At 55.2% G+C, this 19,012-nt stretch overlaps 1 protein-coding gene across 1 annotated transcript in view; it reads right to left on the reverse strand.

The window, feature by feature from the left end:
• The window catches only part of LOC144950589 (voltage-dependent T-type calcium channel subunit alpha-1G-like), a 192,747-nt gene that overhangs the window by 145,561 nt on the left and 28,174 nt on the right, over positions 1–19,012 (reverse strand).

Consider the following 19,012-nt stretch of genomic DNA (forward strand, 5'->3'; position numbering starts at 1 on the left):
TGGCTGATGCACCACCTGTGCCCCCTACTGTACCAACTTGCTGTGCTTTAGCCACCCGGCGCTCCGCTCGTTGTTGTGAACGTCGCTCCTCCGCCCTCCGTTGTTGTTGGAGGGCGACTGCCTCCAACTGCCCAGTAGCGTCCTTCACGAGCCTCCTCCACTGAGGCCGATCTTGACACCGCTGGTACCAGTCATCGGCAAGTCCACTCAGCTCCACGTCCTCCTGTACCACATCACTCCATCTCTTCTCTAGCCCGTGCCGCGCCCGTTTAGCCCCCTCGATCCGGCCGAACAAAAGCTGTTTAGGCATGTAGTAGCTGGGCATGCGGTCTACATGACCCAGCCAACGCAGCCTTGCCTGCCGGAGGAGCTCACTGATGGGACTTTGCCCAGATCTTTCAAGGACTTGTGAGCTCCTCACAAAATCCAGCCTGGTTAAACCCAGGATGGATCGTAGGCAGGCCAGCCTAAATGTTTCCAACCGGCGAAGATGCTCCACTAGGGGGGTCCACGTTTCGCAAGCGTAGAGAAGGGAGAGAATGACCGTGGCCGAAAAGACCTGAAGCTTCGTGCGGAGCGACAGACCAGGTAGCTTCCAAACAGCGTTACGCAACCGATGAAAAGATATTGCCGCTCGACTGATTCGGAGTGAGACCTCTGCTGATAAACTGGAGCCGGTCATAAGCACACTGCCCAGGTATGGGAAACTCTCCACTCTCTCCACAACTGCCCCATCACCAATTGGGAGTTGTGGGGGTGGAGTGTCCGATGGTACAAAATACCCAGGCAGGTGCTTAGTTTTGGTGGGGCTGATGGTAAGGCCCCACCTCTTAGTGGCACGCTCCAGTCTCAGCAGCAGCGTCTCCAACTCCTCTTCTGAATGAGCAGCTATTACCAAATCATCGGCATACATAACGTGGTTGACCAATAGGGAGCCATCCCTTGATCGCACCCGGGCGTCGATCAGCCTCCCATTATATCTGTACCAAATGGAAATTCCCCCGGTACAGCTATTGAAGGCTTCACGAACTACGCAGTCGAAATAGATGTTAAATAATGTGGGAGCCAGAGGACATGCCTGTCGCACCCCAAGGTGTACAGGGAAAGGCTCCGACTCCCGGCCACGTAGTTTTACCCGGGCCCGCTCACCATCATGAAGGTCCTTAATGATCGTGAGCAGAGGGTCAGGGACTCCGAAAGCACGAAGAACAACCCAGAGCCCAGTCCTACTGATGGTATCATAGGCCTTGACCAGGTCAATAAAGCAGAGATGTAGGTCTTTTTGGAATTCCCTACACCTCTGCTGTAGCAGACGGACAGAAAATATGGCATCTGTGCAGGACCGCCCTTTCCTGAAACCGCATTGGGGCTCCGCAAGCCTCTCCTCAGCGTGCCTAGCAAGGCGATGTTGAATAATCCTTGCCAGGACCTTACCCGGCACACTGAGGAGTGAGATGCCCCTGTAGTTCTTACAGTCGGTACGGTCCCCCTTCTTAAAGAGGGGGACCACCAGGGCATCCTTCCAGTCCTGCGGAACCCGTCCAGTGGTCCAGACTGTTGTTATGATGTCATATAGGGCAGTCTGTGCACAAACGCCACCCTCCCTCAGCATTTTACTTGGGAGATCATCTCTGCCCGGTGCCTTCCCTGGTCTCAGACTCCGGATCGCCCTCAGTACTTCCTCAACAGCTGGCACCTCAGCCAGCCACTCACAGGGGGTGACCTCTTCCAATATTTGAGGCACCGCAGCCTCAGCAGGGTTATCCCCACTTTGTGCCATGATGTTTTCCTGGCTGAGAGATTTTCCCTCCCCCAGGACCTCACAGAAATGCTCAGCAAATCTGCAAACCTGTTCCTGGGGGTCGGAGATTGGATCACCGTTTTTCCTCTAATGATGGTAATAGGTGTGGCGCTGCAGGTTACTTTTTTGATGGAGTTAAATAGTGATTTGTGATCGCGGGCCACTGAGGCAGACTCCATCTCCTCAGCAACCCGCGACCACTACCCATCCTTACAGCGCCTTACGGCTCTCCGAACCTCCGAGCGAAGGCTGCGGTAAACCTCCTCATTCTCTGACGTGGGATGCTGTAGGCGATGAGAGTGGGCATGTCGCTTTTTCTCAGCCGTATACACACACACAGCCACACACACACAGCCATACACACACAGCCACACACACACAGCCACACACACACAGCCACACACACACAGCCGTACACACACACACACAGCCACAAACACAGCCTTACACACACAGCCATACACACACAACCGTATACACACAGAGCCGTATACACACACAGAGCCAAACACACAGAGCCAGCATCAGGCTGTCTGTTAATTGCACGGAGTCAGGCAAAGTAAACAGCGCCGACGGGAAAGATGCACTTTGCTGTGCGTGACCTTTTGTGCTGCTGCTGCCATCAGTGACGTAAAGAGGCACTCCACCTCGCCCACCACCTCGCCCACCACCTCGCCCTCCACCTCGCCCACCACCTCGCCCACCTGCTCGTCCACCACCTCGCCTAGCACCTCGCCCAGCACCTCGCCCACCACCTCGCCCACCACCTCGCCCTCAATGTGTTGCTCACCGCACTTGCCCCCCACTAACAACACTTGCCCCCCCCACTAACAACACTTGCCCCCCACTAACAACACTTGCCCCCCCACTAACAACACTTGCCCCCCACTAACAACACTTGCCCCCCACTAACAACACTTGCCCCCCCTAACAACACTTGCCCCCCCACTAACAACACTTGCCCCCCCACTAACAACACTTCCCCCCCCACTAACAACACTTGCCCCCCACTAACAACAGTTGCCCCCCACTAACAACACTTGCACCCCACTAACAACACTTGCCCCCCACTAACAACACTTGCCCCCTCCACTAACAACACTTGCCCCCCACTAACAACACTTGCCCCCCATTAACAACACTTGCCCCCCACTAGCAACACTTGTCCCCCACTAACAACACTTGCCCCCCCACTAACAACACTTGTCCCCCACTAACAACACTTGCCCCACCCCACTAACAACACTTGCCCCCCACTAACAACACTTGCCCCCCCCACTAACAACACTTGCCCCCCACTAACAACACTTGCCCCCCCCCCACGAATAACACCTGCCCCGCACTAACAACACTTGCCCCCTACTAACAACACTTGCCCCCCACTAACAACACTTGCCCCCCCACTAACAACACTTGCCCCCCACTAACAACACTTGCCCCCCCCACTAACAACACTTGCCCCCCCTTAACAACACTTGCCCCCCACTAACAACACTTGCCCCCCCCCACTAACAACACCTGCCCCCCCACTAACAACATTTGCCTCCCCCCACTAACAACACCTGCCCCCCACTAACAACACCTGCCTCCCACTAACAACACCTGCCCCCCACTAACAACACTTGCCCCCCCCCCACTAACAACACCTGCCCCCCCACTAACAACACTTGCCCCCCCACTAACAACACCTGCCCCCCCACTAACAACACCTGCCCCCCACTAACAACACTTGCCCCCCCACTAACAACACCTGCCCCCCCCCACTAACAACACTTGCCCCCCACTAACAACACTTGCCCCCCACTAACAACACTTGCCCCCCACTAACAACACTTGCCCCCCCCACTAACAACACCTGCCCCTCCACTAACAACACTTGCCATCCCCCCACTAACAACACTTGCCCCCCACTAACAACACTTGCCCCCCCCCTCCACTAACAACACTTGCCCCTCCACTAACAACACTTGCCCCCCACTAACAACACTTGCCCCCCACTAACAACACTTGCCCCCCCACTAACAACACTTGCCCCCCACTAACAACACTTGCCCCCCCACTAACAACACTTGCCCCCAACGAACAACACTTGCCCCCCCCACTAACAACACTTGCCCCCCACTAACAACACTTGCCCCCCACTAACAACACTTGCCCCCCCCACTAACAACACCTGCCCCTCCACTAACAACACTTGCCATCCCCCCACTAACAACACTTGCCCCCCACTAACAACACTTGCCCCCCCCCCTCCACTAACAACACTTGCCCCTCCACTAACAACACTTGCCCCCCACTAACAACACTTGCCCCCCACTAACAACACTTGCCCCCCCACTAACAACACTTGCCCCCCACTAACAACAATTGCCCCCCCACTAACAACACTTGCCCCCAACTAACAACACTTGCCCCCCCCACTAACAACACTTGCCCCCCACTAACAACACTTGCCCCCCACTAACAACACTTGCCCCCCACTAGCAACACTTGCCCCCCACTAACAACACCTGCCCCCCACTAACACCACTTGCCCCCCACTAACAACACCTGCCCCCCCACTAACAACACTTGCCCCCCACTAACAACACTTGCCCCCCACTAACAACACTTGCCCCCCCACTAACAACACCTGCCCCCCCACTAACAACACCTGCCCCCCACTAACAACACTTGCCCCCCCACTAACAACACCTGCCCCCCCCACTAACAACACTTGCCCCCCACTAACAACACTTGCCCCCCACTAACAACACTTGCCCCCCCCACTAACAACACCTGCCCCCCCACTAACAACACCTGCCCCCCCACTAACAACACTTGTCCCCCACTAACAACACTTGCCCCCCCCCTCCACTAACTACACTTGCCTCCTCCACTAACAACACTTGCCCCCCACTAACAACACTTGCCCCCCACTAACAACACTTGCCCCCCCACTAGCAACACTTGCCCCCCACTAACAACACTTGCCCCCCCACTAACAACACTTGCCCCCCACTAACAACACTTGCCCCTCCCCCCACTAACAACACTTGCCCCCCACTAACAACACTTGCCCCCCACTAACAACACTTGCCCCCCACTAGCAACACTTGCCCCCAACGGTCCGTTGAAGGCTATCCGGGGGACCTTCGCCTTTGCTGCTGGAGTGAGGGAGGGTGGACGAGTTTGGGTCTCATTAAACGCATCCATTCCTCCCGCCTCCGTTATTCAAGGGGGTTGTTGTTGTTGTTTTTTGTTTGGGCCCGGAAGAGTGCATTGCGGCAGGGACGACAACAACAACAATAAACAATAAACAGCCGTCGTAAGATTGAGCCGTCGTAGACTCAAGAGCCGTTACCCCGTACGATGCGCGGCGAATCTTGGCGACCGCCCCGGACCCCCCACTTTGGGGGGCTCCCCCCCACCCCTCCACCGCGTGCTTCGGCGTCGATACTCCCCGGTGTAGCTGTCGAGGCGTCGTGGGGCACACACCACACGAAGTGGGTTTCCCCGGCAGCCCCAACCCCCACCATGGACAACCCTTGCCGCATCAGCGATAATAATAATCACAGCGATCCCCCCCTCCCTCCACCACCACCACCCAGCGTCGCCCTCCAGTAAGAGCCTCACCGAGTCTCGGAGACTCACTTGCTCCGGAAGGCCCCCCCCCCCTGGCTACAATTCCAGGGTGGTTGTGGTACGTGAATTATTCCCGTGGGCATCGTGATCGTGGTGGGGGTGGCGGTGGTGGAAGTGGGTGGGGAGGGAGTTGCATGCACACAGTGGCTTGACTGGCCGTGGTGGTTTATGGGACAATTTCAACGTCGGGTCTACACGGCCCCCCCCCACCCCGGGGCCATAAATGCGACCACATAGTGCGGCAGACAGCGGGCGTGATTATTTACTCGTGAGAGTGACCCACAGACTCACACAGAGACCTATAGACTCACACAGAGACCCACAGACTCACACAGACTCACACAGAGCCCCGCAGACTCACGCAGAGACGCACAGACTAACACAGAGACCCGCAGACTCACACAGAGACCCACAGACTCACACAGAGACCCACAGACTCACACAGAGGCCCACAGACTCACACAGAGACCCGCAGACTCACACAGAGACCCACAGACTCACACAGAGTCCCACAGACTCACACAGAGACCCACAGACTCACACAGAGACCCACAGACTCACACAGAGACCCACAGACTCACACAGAGACCCACAGACTCACACAGAGACCCGCAGACTCACACAGAGACCCGAAGACTCACACAGACTCACACAGAGCCCCACAGACTCACGCAGAGACGCATAGACTCGCACAGAGACCCGCAGACTCACACAGAGACCCACAGACTCACACAGAGACCCGCAGACTCACACAGAGGCCCACAGACTCACACAGAGACCCACAGACTCACACAGACTCACACAGAGACCCACAGACTCACACAGAGGCCCACAGACTCACACAGAGACCCACAGACTCACACAGACTCACACAGAGCCCCACAGACTCATGCAGAGACGCATAGACTCACACAGAGACCCGCAGACTCACACAGAGACCCACAGACTCACACAGAGACCCACAGACTCACACAGAGACCCACAGACTCACACAGAGACCCACAGACTCACACAGAGACCCACAGACTCACACAGACTCACACAGAGCCCCACAGACTCATGCAGAGACGCATAGACTCACACAGAGACCCGCAGACTCACACAGAGACCCACAGACTCACACAGAGACCCACAGACTCACACAGAGACCCACAGACTCACACAGAGACCCACAGACTCACACAGAGACCCACAGACTCACACAGAGACCCACAGACTCGCGCAGAGATGCGCAAATTCCCGCAGCGTTCGAGATGATAATTGTTTACACCCTGGGGCTTGAAAATAATTACTTTTTTTAACATTCTAATCGGTGTTTAAATGGGACCATAAATAGTCAACTCAAAGTAGCCATTGAGCAGCAGACAACGCACTCAATAACCAATCTCAAACGGTGTGCAAACATCAGCACTGCGGGGAGACAAAGGCGGCCGGGCGTGGTGCCGGCCACACCACCCGCTCGTGCGCCGTGCTGGCCTTCGTAGGCGCTGCTCGCTAACAGCACTTGCCCCGACAGCCCGTGTGGGCTACACGGGGGGTGGGGTGACCTTTGTCTTTGTGTGTGCGTGTGGCTGAATTGTCAACGACAGCTGCCGGTTGCAATCTGAGAGTGCGGTTGGTGACCGGCCGTCGTCTGTCTCTCGCCCCGTCGCCGTCGTCATCATCGTCGTCATCATCATCGTCGTCATCTTCATCATCATCGTCGTCATCATCGTCATCATCATCGTCATCATCGTCATCATCATCGTCGTCATCATCGCCGTCATCATCGCCGTCGTCATCATCATCGTCGTCGTCGTCATCGTCGTCATCATCGTCGTCGTCATCGTCTTCGTCGTCATCGTCATCGTCGTAATCGTCATTGTCGTCGTCGTCATCATTGTCAGAAGCAGCATCATCTTCAAAGAGAGACTTGAAAACCACAACAATGTTCATGACCTGATCTGATTTCATATCGTCATCTTCATCTACAGACAACGTCCCCCGCACACCCCCCACCCCAAATCTAACATTACTCTTGAATGAGAGTGTGGACCAGGGTTAGACTGCACACACAGAGAGAGGGAGGGTTGGTGGTTCATGTAAGGAGCAGTGCCGGATTATCGCAGTAGCAAAAGTAGCTACACCACGTGTAGTAGCTACGGGCTCCGCACTTTCAAGGGCCCCGCGCTAAATGCTTTCAAGCTATCAATTCCGGTTCAGTGATTCTGCACTTGCTCTATTACTATAGTACTATACCGCCTTCAACTTTTACGAACGACCGGGTGTTTAAGGTTTAGCGATGTGTCGTATTATCTGGCTATATAGCAAATGAAAAAATACAATTACTTTACTGTGCAAGTTAAACATTAATGTGTTTCAATATTTATAAGGCTTTTTTTTAATTTAGGGCTCCTTTATAACAACATTTGCAACAGTCCCTCACTAGCTTCATCCGGCACTGGTAAGGTTCGGGGAATGTGTGTGGACATCCGTGAGCAAAGAGCTTCACAGCTCTTCAGATTTCTCCTGCTGCTGCTGCTGCTGCAGTCTGACCGCTGCGCCACCGCTCCCCAACTTTACATTCACACGCGATTCAAATAAGGCGAAGACGCTGCTTTAGTGCATCAAGAACAGTCAACAACTGCTACCACAGTCGTCAATAACAGCGCGCGCGTGTGAGTTTGTGTGTGCGGCGGGGAGCGGTGGTAGAGCGGTTAGCGCTATGCTGCGCTATGAACACGGTAACCCGAGTTCGATTCCTGCTCACGGCCAACACCGGTGACGATTATCTGAACCGGTCCTGGGCCTCCCCTAGGTCGACTCAGCCTCAAATGAGTACCTGGTGCGGTGGGTAAACATCGCCACTGGGGAAACAAAGGCGGCCGCGCGTGGTGTCGGCCACCCACACTCTCGTATGCTGTGCCAGCCTTCAGAGATGCAGTCTAACAGCACTTGCCCCAACAGTGCGTTAAAGCTACACGGGGGATCTTTTTATTTGTTTTTGTGGTGACCTTAACAGAATAAATGTATCATTTGCAACGTATCGAGCAACGGCCCTCCTCCGGCATAGCACACATGGTAGCAGTACTAATCATTTACATTTGTAAGGTGGCAACACTTCATTTGGAGATGCCAATCAATGGCGCCACCACCGTATATGGAAACCGAGGAAATAAACAGAACCTGCAGGGTGAAATGGGCCGGGTTGAAGGGCAGTTTACCCACCAAATCATCCACTCACTCACCCACCCACTCACCCACCCGCTCATCCACTCGCTCACCCACTCACTCACCCACTCACTCACTCACCCACCCAGTCATCCACTCACTCACTCGCTCACTCGCTCCCTCACTCGCTCGCTCACTCGCCCGCTCACTCGCCCGCCCGCTCACTCGCTCGCCCACTCCCTCACTCGCCCACTCGCTCACTCGCTCACCCACTCCCTCACTCACTCGCTCACTCACTCACTCACCCACTCTATCGCTCGCGCTCGCTCGCCCGATCGCTCGCTCGCCCGCTCGATCGCTCGCTCGCCCGCTCGATCGCTCGCCCGTTCGCCCACCCGCTCGCTCACCCGCTCACCCGCTCACCCACCCACCATCTGACTCGCTCGCTCGCTCAGAACCAGGATAACCAGCCAGGATGAGGTGGGGGAGGGGACCTGAAGGCCCAGGTCGTTTAAAGAGTTTTCACGACGGAACTTAAACACAGAACGACTCTGATTGTCTCGTGGGCAAAGGCGCAGAGCAACTCTGAATGTCTCGTGGGCAAAGGCAAAGCCGTGCAAAGCTTGGGAAGCGGCACAGTGACAACAGCTGCGATGAAGGGCTATTGCCTGAAACGTCGCCTGTTTTATCCATATATATAAAAGGCAAATGTTTGATTATGTGTGTCTGTTCAAAATGTTTAGCGTACTTCCCGACATGCAGCAAACTTGAAATTTGCCATGTGGGTACTTTCCAGACTGTACACCACGCAAACATTATAAAAAATACACTGCTATTGACACGGAACCGTGTGCGGTGTTTTGTCTCCGCTCGACGACGCAGGGACGGCGATTATCGATGTTATCGATGGTGAGTATCGATGGCCTCGATGGTAGAGATGGTAGAGATGATATCGATGGCGAGTATCAATGGAATCGATGGTATCAATGGAGAGTATCAATATAATCGATAGCTTCGATCATATTGATGGCGAGTATCGATGGAATCGATGGTATCGATGGGGAGTATCGATGGAATCGATAGTAATAATGGCGAGTATCGATAGTATCGATGGCTTCGATGATATCAATGGCGAGTATCGATGGTATCAATGGCGAGTATCGATGGCTTTGATGGTATCGATAGTATCGATGGTGAGTGTCGATGGTGGGTATCAATGGCGAGTATCGATGGCGAGTATTGATGGCTTTGATGGTATCGATGGCGAGTATCGATGGCTTTGATGGCTTTGATGGTCATCGATGGCTTCGGTGGCGGGGGGGGGGAGGTGACACGGACAAATATAAAATCGCACAATTCCAGCGATGTTGTTTTGTCCCCGACCAAAAATAAAATATCATTATTTTGTTGGTACGTTTTGTATCTCGTGGGTGGCTGGGTAGGTGTGCGGGGTGGTGGGGGGGTGGTGGTGGTAGTCGAAGGTTGTTTTTTGATCTCCCCGCGCGCACTCTTTGATAATTGGCGAGCCCGTCCGCAACGATTTATAATTGCGATGGAATTTTAATTCGGAGAATTCGGAATCCAATTATTTCCCCCCACCGCCACCCTTCTCTTTTACGACCCAAATACCTCCCCCCCCCACCACCTCTCTCTTACTGATCGCCACATCAAACACGCGCATTATTGGAATTTCTATATCACCGCCACCGCCGCTATTGCATTACGCACGGCGTTACGCCACCCTCGCACATCAGCACAAAGACAAAGGTCCCCCCGTGTAGCCTCCATAGCCTGTTGGGGCAAGTGCTGTCCAGCGAGTAGCAGTACCCTGCGAAGTGGGTGGTGCGGCGCGACACCACGCCCGGCCGCCTTTGTCTCCCCATTGCGTGCGTCCACACGCACCGCACCAGCTTCTCATGGAAGGCTGAGTCGACCTAGGAGAGGCCCAGGACCGGTTCCGATAATCGTCACGGGTGTTGGCCATGAGCGGGAATCGAACCCGGATCGCCGGGTTCGTCGCACAGTGCGCTCAACGTTGTACCACCACTCCCCAGCCACACACAGACACACACAGAGATAGACACACACAGACACACAGACACACAGACACACAGAGAGAGAGACACACAGAGAGAGAGACACACACAGACACACAGACACAGCGCACACATGGCAGACAACTCAGTCAATCAGAAGGCAGCTGCATCCTGTTGATGACATCCAAGTGGTGTGTTGTGTATGCGTCTGCGTGGGGAGCGGTGACACAGTGGGAGGCACAGGTGGTGCATCTGCCAGTCATCTCAGTCGGTCAACCCACGGCACCTGGGGTCTGTTCTCGTGAGCCTTCCACACTTCACGTGATGGCCTCAAAGTGCACATAGCCTGGCACAAGCATCGAGGCGACGTCACTGCCACTTCGTGGGGACCTGGCGGTTGCTGTTGTTGTTATTGGGCCGGTGGAACAGCGGTGAGTGCACTGCGCTGCGAAGCTTGTGGTCACGGCTCTCATCAGCGGCGAGTGTTTTGAAACGAGCCCCATGAGCACCGCTGAAAGGCAAAGATTTCCCTGTAAAGCCTTAACAGACTGTAGGGGGGGCAAGTGCTGTTAGCGAGCACCTATAAAGGTCGGCACGGCACACGCGGGGGTGGGTGGTCAGCACCACGCCCGGCCGCCTTTGTCTCTCCGAGTGGCAATGTTTACACACCGCACCAGGTACTCATTTGAGGCCGAGTCGACCTAGAGGAGGCCTAGGACCAGCTCAGATTTTCGTCACTGGTGTTGGCCGTGATCGCGAGTCGAACGCGGTTCATCGGGTTCTTAGCGAAGCGCGCTAACCACTACACTACTGCTCACCATCATACACAAACGCGTACACACACACACATACGCGTACACTCATACAAAAACCGCCATTCGCCACTAAGTGGCGGTGACATCACCACGACGCTTGTGCCAGGCTATGTGCACGTTGAGGCTATGTGAAGTGTCAAACGCCCGCTGGCAGGTCACGGGGCAGACCCAGGTGCCACGGGTCGACTGACTGAGATGACTGGCTGATGCACCACCTGTGCCCCCTAATGTGCCAGCTTGCTGTGCTTTAGCCACCCGGCGCTCCGCTCGTTGTTGTGAGCGTCGCTTCTCCCCCCTCCGTTGTCGTTGAGGGTGACTGCCTCCAATTGCCCAGGAGCACCCTTCACAAGCCTCCTCCACAGAGTCCGATCTTGACACCGCTGGTACCAGTCATCGGCAAGTCCACTCAGCTCCACGTCCTCCTGTACCACATCTCTAGCCCGTGCCGCGCCCGTTTAGCCACCTCGATCCGGCCGAACAAAAGCTGTTTCGGCATGCGGTGGCTGGGCATGTGGGCTACATGACCCAGCCGACGAGCTAACCGATGGGACTTTGTCCAGATCTTTCAAGGATATGTGAGCTCCTCACATAATCTAGCCTGGTTAAACCCAAGATGAATCGTAGGCAGGCCAGCCTAAATGTTTCTAACCCGTGAAGATGTTCCATTAGGGGGGTCTACGTTTCGCAAGCATAGAGAAGGGAGTGAATGACTGTGGCCGAGAAGACCTGAAGCTTTGTGCGGAGCGACAGACCAGGTAGCTTCCACACAGCGTTACGCAACCGATGAAAAGATAATGCCGCTCGACTGATTCGGAGTGGAACCTCTGCTGTAAAACCGGAGCCGGTCATGAGTACACTGCTCAGGTATGGGAAGCTCTCCACTCTCTCTACAACTGCCCTATCACCAATTGGGAGTTGTGGGGGTGGAGTGTACGATAATACAAAATACCCAAGCAGGTGCTTAGTTTTGGTGGGGCTGATGGTAAGTCCCCACCTCTTAGTGGCAAGCTCCAGGTTCAGCAGCAGCGCCTCCAACTCCTCCTCTGAGTGAGCAGAAATTACCAGATCATCGGAATACATAACATGGTTGAGCAATAGGGATCCATCCCTTAACCGCAACCGGGCATCGATCAGCCTCCCATTGTATCTGTACTAGATAGAAATTCATCCGGTACAGCTATTGAAGGCTTCATGAACGACATGGTCGAAATAGATATTAAATAATGTTGGAGCCAGAGGACATCCCTGTCGCACTCCAAAGTGAACAGGGAATGGCTCCGAATCCAAGCCACGTAGTTTTACCCGGGCCCGCTCACCATCATGAAGGTCTTTAATGATCGTGCGCAGCGGCGTCAGGGACTCCAAAAGCACGAAGAACAACCCAGAGCCCAGGCCGACTGATGGTATCTCATAGGCCTTGACCAGGTCAATAAAGCAGAGATGTAGGTCTTGTTGGAATTCCCTACACCTCTGCTGTAGCAGACCGACAGAAAATATGGCATCTGTGCAGGACCGCCCTTTCCTGAAACCACATTGGGGCTCCGCAAGCCTCTCCTCAGCGTGCCTGGCAAGGCGATGTTAAATAATCCTTGCCAGTACCTTGGCACACTGAGGAGTGATATGCCCCTGTAGCTGTTACAGTCTGTGCGGTCCCCGTTTTTAAAGAGGGGGACCACCAGGGCATCCTTCCAATCCTGCAGAACCCAAACTGTTGTTATGATGTCATGTAGGGCAGTCTGTTGCACAAACACCACCCTCCCTCAGCATTTCGCTTGGGTGATCATCTCTCCCCGGTCCCTTTCCTGGTCTCAAGGCTCTGGATCGCCTTCAGTACTTCCTCAACAGATGGCACCTCAGCCAGTCACTCACAGGGGTGACTTCTTCCAATATTTGAGGCACCGCAGCCTCAGCAGGTTCATCCCCACTTTGTCCCATGATGTTTTCCAGGCTGAGGGATTTCCCCTCACCCAGGACCCCACATAAATGGTCAGCAAATCTGCAAACCTGTTCCTGGGGGTCGGAGATTGGTTCACCGTTCTTTCTCCTAATGAAGGCAATAGGTGTGGCGCTGCAAGTTCTTTTTTTATGGAATTACAGAGCGATTCGTGATCGCGGGCCATTGAGGCAGACTCCATCTCTCAGCAAACCGTGACCACCACCAATCCTTGCAGTGCCTCACGGCTCTCTGAAACTCCGAGCGAAGGCTGCAGTAAGCCTCCTCATTCTCTGACCTGGGATGCTGTAGACGATGAGAGTGGGCCTGTCGTTTTTTCTCAGCAAGCCAGAACACCTCTTCTATCAGCCAGGGTCTCTGAGAGGTCTGGACCGTGTACCCAAAGCAGCCATTGCAGTTGCATGAGCCACGGTCCTAAATCTCGCCCATTTCCCCTCGACATCAGGAGTGGGGGACGATGCCAACCCCAGCCGCAAGCGATTATGAAATTCTCGCTTGCAACTTTCATCAGCTAGCTGAGACCATGCCACTAAGGGTTGGAATGGGGTCCTGGGTGTACACCAACCACCGGAGATGAAGAATGGCAGGCGCATCTTACAGATGACAAGTCGATGGTCAATGGGCAGATCAGCTCCAAGGTAGGTCCTAGTGTCAATGACATGGGCCTGCATCCGCTGTTCCGTCACTATGGAGTCCAGCAGATGTTCTTGCTTGGACCCGGCATGTATCCATGATGTTGTGTGGATGCGCCGATGCCGGAACAGCGTGTTGGTAATTACAAGCCCATGGACAAAAATCTAGCAGCCTCCTACCGTTGTTATTGAGCCGATCTGGCCCATGTCTTCCAATCACTCCAGACCAGGTGCCAGCATCATGACCAACTCGGGCATTGAAGTTACCCAACAAGATGACTCTATCCCCAGGGGCCACTTTAGCCAGCACTTGTGACAGGAGGTCATAGAAGGCATCTGACTGATCGGCCTTTCCTGCATACCTCTACAGATGTTCATCTTCGGTGGGGGCATAAGTAACCACGACCACCACTCCTCACCTCTGGTTGATGGGAAGGCGAGCCCAAAGTAGCCTGGGGCTTACAGCTTCCCACACCTCACCTCCACGCTCCCACGCCCCCTTCATTCTTTTGTTCAGAAGAAGAGCCACACCCTGTTGTTTGGCAGTCTCCTGCCCCGAGTTAGAGGACTGTCCACCCGTCATGGTGGCAGGAGCCAGAGCTGGTCCACCGGACCTCCTGAATAGCACAGAGATCCAGGCGGTACCGGTCCAGCTTCCAACAGAGGATTGGCAGCCTCTCCTTCGCAGTGAGCGTTCGGACATTCCACGTGGCCATCAAAAATGGATTTTTTTTGTTTCTGGAGGAGCCCCGAGGGTAAGGATTCAGTCTCATGGCTCTGCCAAATGGGGTTTGGCCAGGAGATGGCATAGACGCCTGTCTCCCCGTGGCCTCCGGCACACGCTTAATAAATGTTTTACTACGTAGTTTAGTGGTAGTTAATTGAAGGTGGAGGGGTTACCAGCCCTTCGCACCCATCCAGAGCCCCCATTTGGCTGCTGTCGTGGTCACAAAGGCCATGAAGGGAAAGGCCAATTTATATTGTCCCTCCCACCACGGCACTGCCCACCACAGCATTTCCGTCCAGCACCACGAGGAGGTTGGGGGTTGTTTTTGCTAGACACACATACTACAACAATTGGGAGTTGTGAGGGTGGAGTGTCCGATGGTACAGAATACCCATTCATACACGCGTACACACACACACGTGTACACACACAGATTTGCGTACACACACACGTATACTCACACACACGTAGACGTATAAACACACGCGTACACTCAAACACAAGTGTACACACACACACACGCGTGACACACACACGTACACACACGCACGCGTACACACGCGTACACACACGTACACACACACGTACACACACGCACGCGTACACACACGTAGACACACACACACACGTACACACACTCTCTCTGTCCTGCCGCACGTGCGTCTTTCTCAGTAATCGCATTATCCCAACCAGATGATGAATAACCCTCCCACCTGGGGTCGGGTACGCGCAGATCTCAACCCAGCCCCTGTCACTCGACACTCGTCAACCTCCCCCCCCACCCGCCCCCCACGGCTAACTGAGCCCGACCCCTCGCCCGGGGTCAACAGTTCGAGGCTTCCAGAACGACGTCTTCAGTTCGGCTATGACGGACGCTGCCACCATCGCGACGCCGATTTGCCTGAGCCGTGATGCATTCTACACCAAAAGGTCCCCCCTACCACTCACCCCACCCCCCATCCCCCCACCAACCCCCCCACTCATCCCCCCACCCACCTACCCACCTACCCCCCCACCCACCCTCCTACCCCCCATCTCCCCCACCCAACCCCCACCCACCCACACCCCCACCCACCACCCACCCACCCACCCATCCCCCCACCCATCCCCCCACCCCACCCCCCACCCACCTATCCCCCTCCAATTACCCCCCCTCCCCCCCCACCCACCCCCCACCCACCCCCCCCACCCACCCCCCCCACCCACCTACCCCCCCATCCACCCACTCCCCCACTCACCCCCACCACCCCCCCAGGCCGCTTTAGCCCAAGAGAGTGGCTGCGGCCTGTAAATCCGCTCACGGGCACCCCCCCCCCCCCCCCCCCTTGACAAATGGGGCTCTCCACCAAGTAATAAAATAAAAAATATATGAAAAATAATAATTGCGTTTGTAGGCGGGTGTTGTTGCTACGTCGAGAAGCCCTCGCGCCGAGAGCTCCCTCGAGCGGATTCCCCTTCTGCCGGCAGTGGCGTGGCCGAGCAACTGCAGGGCTGCGCCTTGAGCTGGACGAGTCTACGGGTCTCTGCGCGAGTCCATGGGTCTCTGTGCGAGTCTATGGGTCTCTGTGCGAGTCTATTGGTCTCTGTGCGAGTCTACGGGTCTCTGTGTGAATCTGTGGGTCTCTGTGTGAGTCTATGGGTCTCTGTGCGAGTCTATGGGTCTCTGTGTGAGTATATGGGTCTCTGTGCGACTCCATGGGTCTCTGTGCGAGTCTATGGGTCTCTGTGCGAGTCTATGTGTCTCTATGCGAGTCCATGGGTCTCTGTGCGAGTCTATGGGTTTCTGTGCGAGTCTATGGGTCTCTGTGCGAGTCTATGGGTCTCTGTGCGAGTCTATGGGTCTCTGTGCGAGTCTATAGGTCATTGTGCGAGTCTATGGGTCTCTGTGCGAGTCTATGGGACTCTGTCCGAGTCTATGTGTCTCTGTGCGAGTCTATGTGCGAGTCTATGGGTCTCTATGTGAGTCTATGGGTTTCTGTGCGAGTCCATGGGTCTCTGTGTGAGTCTACGTGTCTCTGTGTGAGTCTATGGATCTATGTGCGGGTCTACAGGTCTCTGTGCGAGTCTATGGGTCTCTGTGCGAGTCTATGGGTCTCTGTGCGAGTGATCCGTAACAGGGATGAGGCCATCATCTCACTAAGCTTGAGACCCCCCCCCCCGGTGTAATCGCTGTGGCCGGGCAGCCGAGACCCGCATTGGGACTCAGGTTATCTGACCTCTGAGGCTCTGACCTCTGAAGATTTGACCTCGGAGCCACGCGGCCGCCTCTTAATAGAGTCCCCGTACGGGTGCCCTCACAATAGGGACAGTGATTGAATGAAGCGAGAGGCTCTGACCCCGAAAGGAGCTGTGCAAATGTAATGGGCGTGCACAAAGACAAAGGTCACCCGTGTAGGCCGCTCGGGGTGTTGGAGCAAGTGCTGTTCGCAAGCGCCTCTGTATAGACCGCTGCTCGGCTGCTGGCTTGGAGCAGGGAGAATTATCGGCGTGAGGCACAACGACCAAAGACAAAGAACGCCCCAGTATAGCCTGTAACTGCTCTACCACTAGATTACAAAGTGATACATCTGCGAATGTTGCAGGATTCACTCTCTCTCTCTCCAGGCCTCCTCGTACGCTGTGCGGTAGGACCACGATCCCCCAAAAACGTTCCCTCTCTCCCTCTCTCTCTCTCCAAGGCCACACGGCACGTTTTCCCGGTATCACCGTAACCCGGCAGCAATCGTCCAAATCCCGCGCGGACGAAAAAAAAACATGAGCGGAGGGAGGGAGAGAATCCAGGCGAGCGCGATGGACGTGGGAGCTCCGGGATGAATTCCTGGGAACGGCACTCCGAGTCATTCCGGCCGAGAGCAAATCACTCGGGGTTCAGCGCCAACTCCACGCGGCGGCTCTCTCCCCACGCCAGCGCGAAATATAAATTAAAAACCGTAAACAATCTTTTCACTTTGCCAGGTGTAAGGCGACGCTGAGCGTGGAAATTCATGGCAGCAGCGAAGTGACTCCATAAACCACGTGACGCCGATTCTAAAATGTGGAGGGCAAAAGAAATCGGAGGACGCAGGGAAAACCGCCACCCGACCACGGCGAGACAGAGAGAGAGAATATGCAAGCAAATAAACAGCAGGCGTCAGGGTCGGGGTAGAAGCCACGACCTTCTGCATAGAAGGCGAGGTAGTCAACATCTCATAGCTAATTCTAGATTTGAAGCTTTCGTGACTGCAAGGATTCATACTCTTTGGTTTTTTCGGCAAAGTCACGTAGGTGAAAAGAAAACAAATAAATCACAAGGTTTCGGAGGCAACACAAGCTTCCGCCTTCAGGTGAAACCGTCACAGCAAAATTGCCGTATCACCTTGATACAGAGTACCTCATAGCTACCCCCCAGGAGCGACGCGACCCCAATGACCGCTGCCTCACCACGGCGGTTCGCCGTTGGAATCCGGCACGCCAGGCCGGCTGGCGCTGCCGCGGCGCTCGCCGCTCCTCGGCTTCACCCAACTCCCTTCCCTCTTGCCGGGGTCCGCCGCATCGGCGCGGCGCTTGCAGGTGCGCTTACGTGGCGGCCGTCTGGAACGCTCTCCCTCCTTCCGATATCGGGAGCTGGTGCACTTTGAAATCATCTCGATTTCGAAAATCTCATTCGCTTTGGAGCTGCTCTTCGTGTTTGGTTTTGCTGTCCTTTCACCCGCACCTCCGATTAGCGAAGATGGCTACGTACGGTGCGAAAGAAGTTCAACGTGCGTGCATACACCACAGTACGACACACCACACTGCTATACAATACACGATGCATTACACTACTACACACCAGACTACTATTCCATGCACCACTAAACTACTAAATACTACACAAATCCACACACTACACCACTACACAACATTGAGAACCCATTTCGGTAGAACTGCTTGTTGCTGTTGAGTTTGGTTTGTTGTCCTTTCCCCGGCACCTCCGATTAGTGCCCATGGCTCCGGAACGGCACGAAAAGAGTTCAACGCGCGTACGTGCGGATGCACCCTGCGAGAGTGAGAAGATGGTCGGGGGGGGGGGGGCGGGGGCAACCCTAAGCCAGACTGACGTCCCCCGTTTCCGCCGTCGGGGGCCACCGAGTGGATTTGGTCCTGGAGGGAGTCACCCATTCCCTTCCTCTCCCTCCCCTCGCCCCTCCACTCCGTCCCGTCCCTCCCCCGTAGCCCCTTCGTGACCGCCCCTCCCCCCCACGTGCCCTCTGTTAACGGTCAGAGGGCATGCTTGCTGGAAACCTCTGTCGCA

Source organism: Lampetra fluviatilis, chromosome 58 (genome assembly GCF_964198595.1).
Source record: "Lampetra fluviatilis chromosome 58, kcLamFluv1.1, whole genome shotgun sequence".
In the NCBI taxonomy this organism is placed as follows: Eukaryota; Metazoa; Chordata; class Hyperoartia; order Petromyzontiformes; family Petromyzontidae; genus Lampetra; species Lampetra fluviatilis.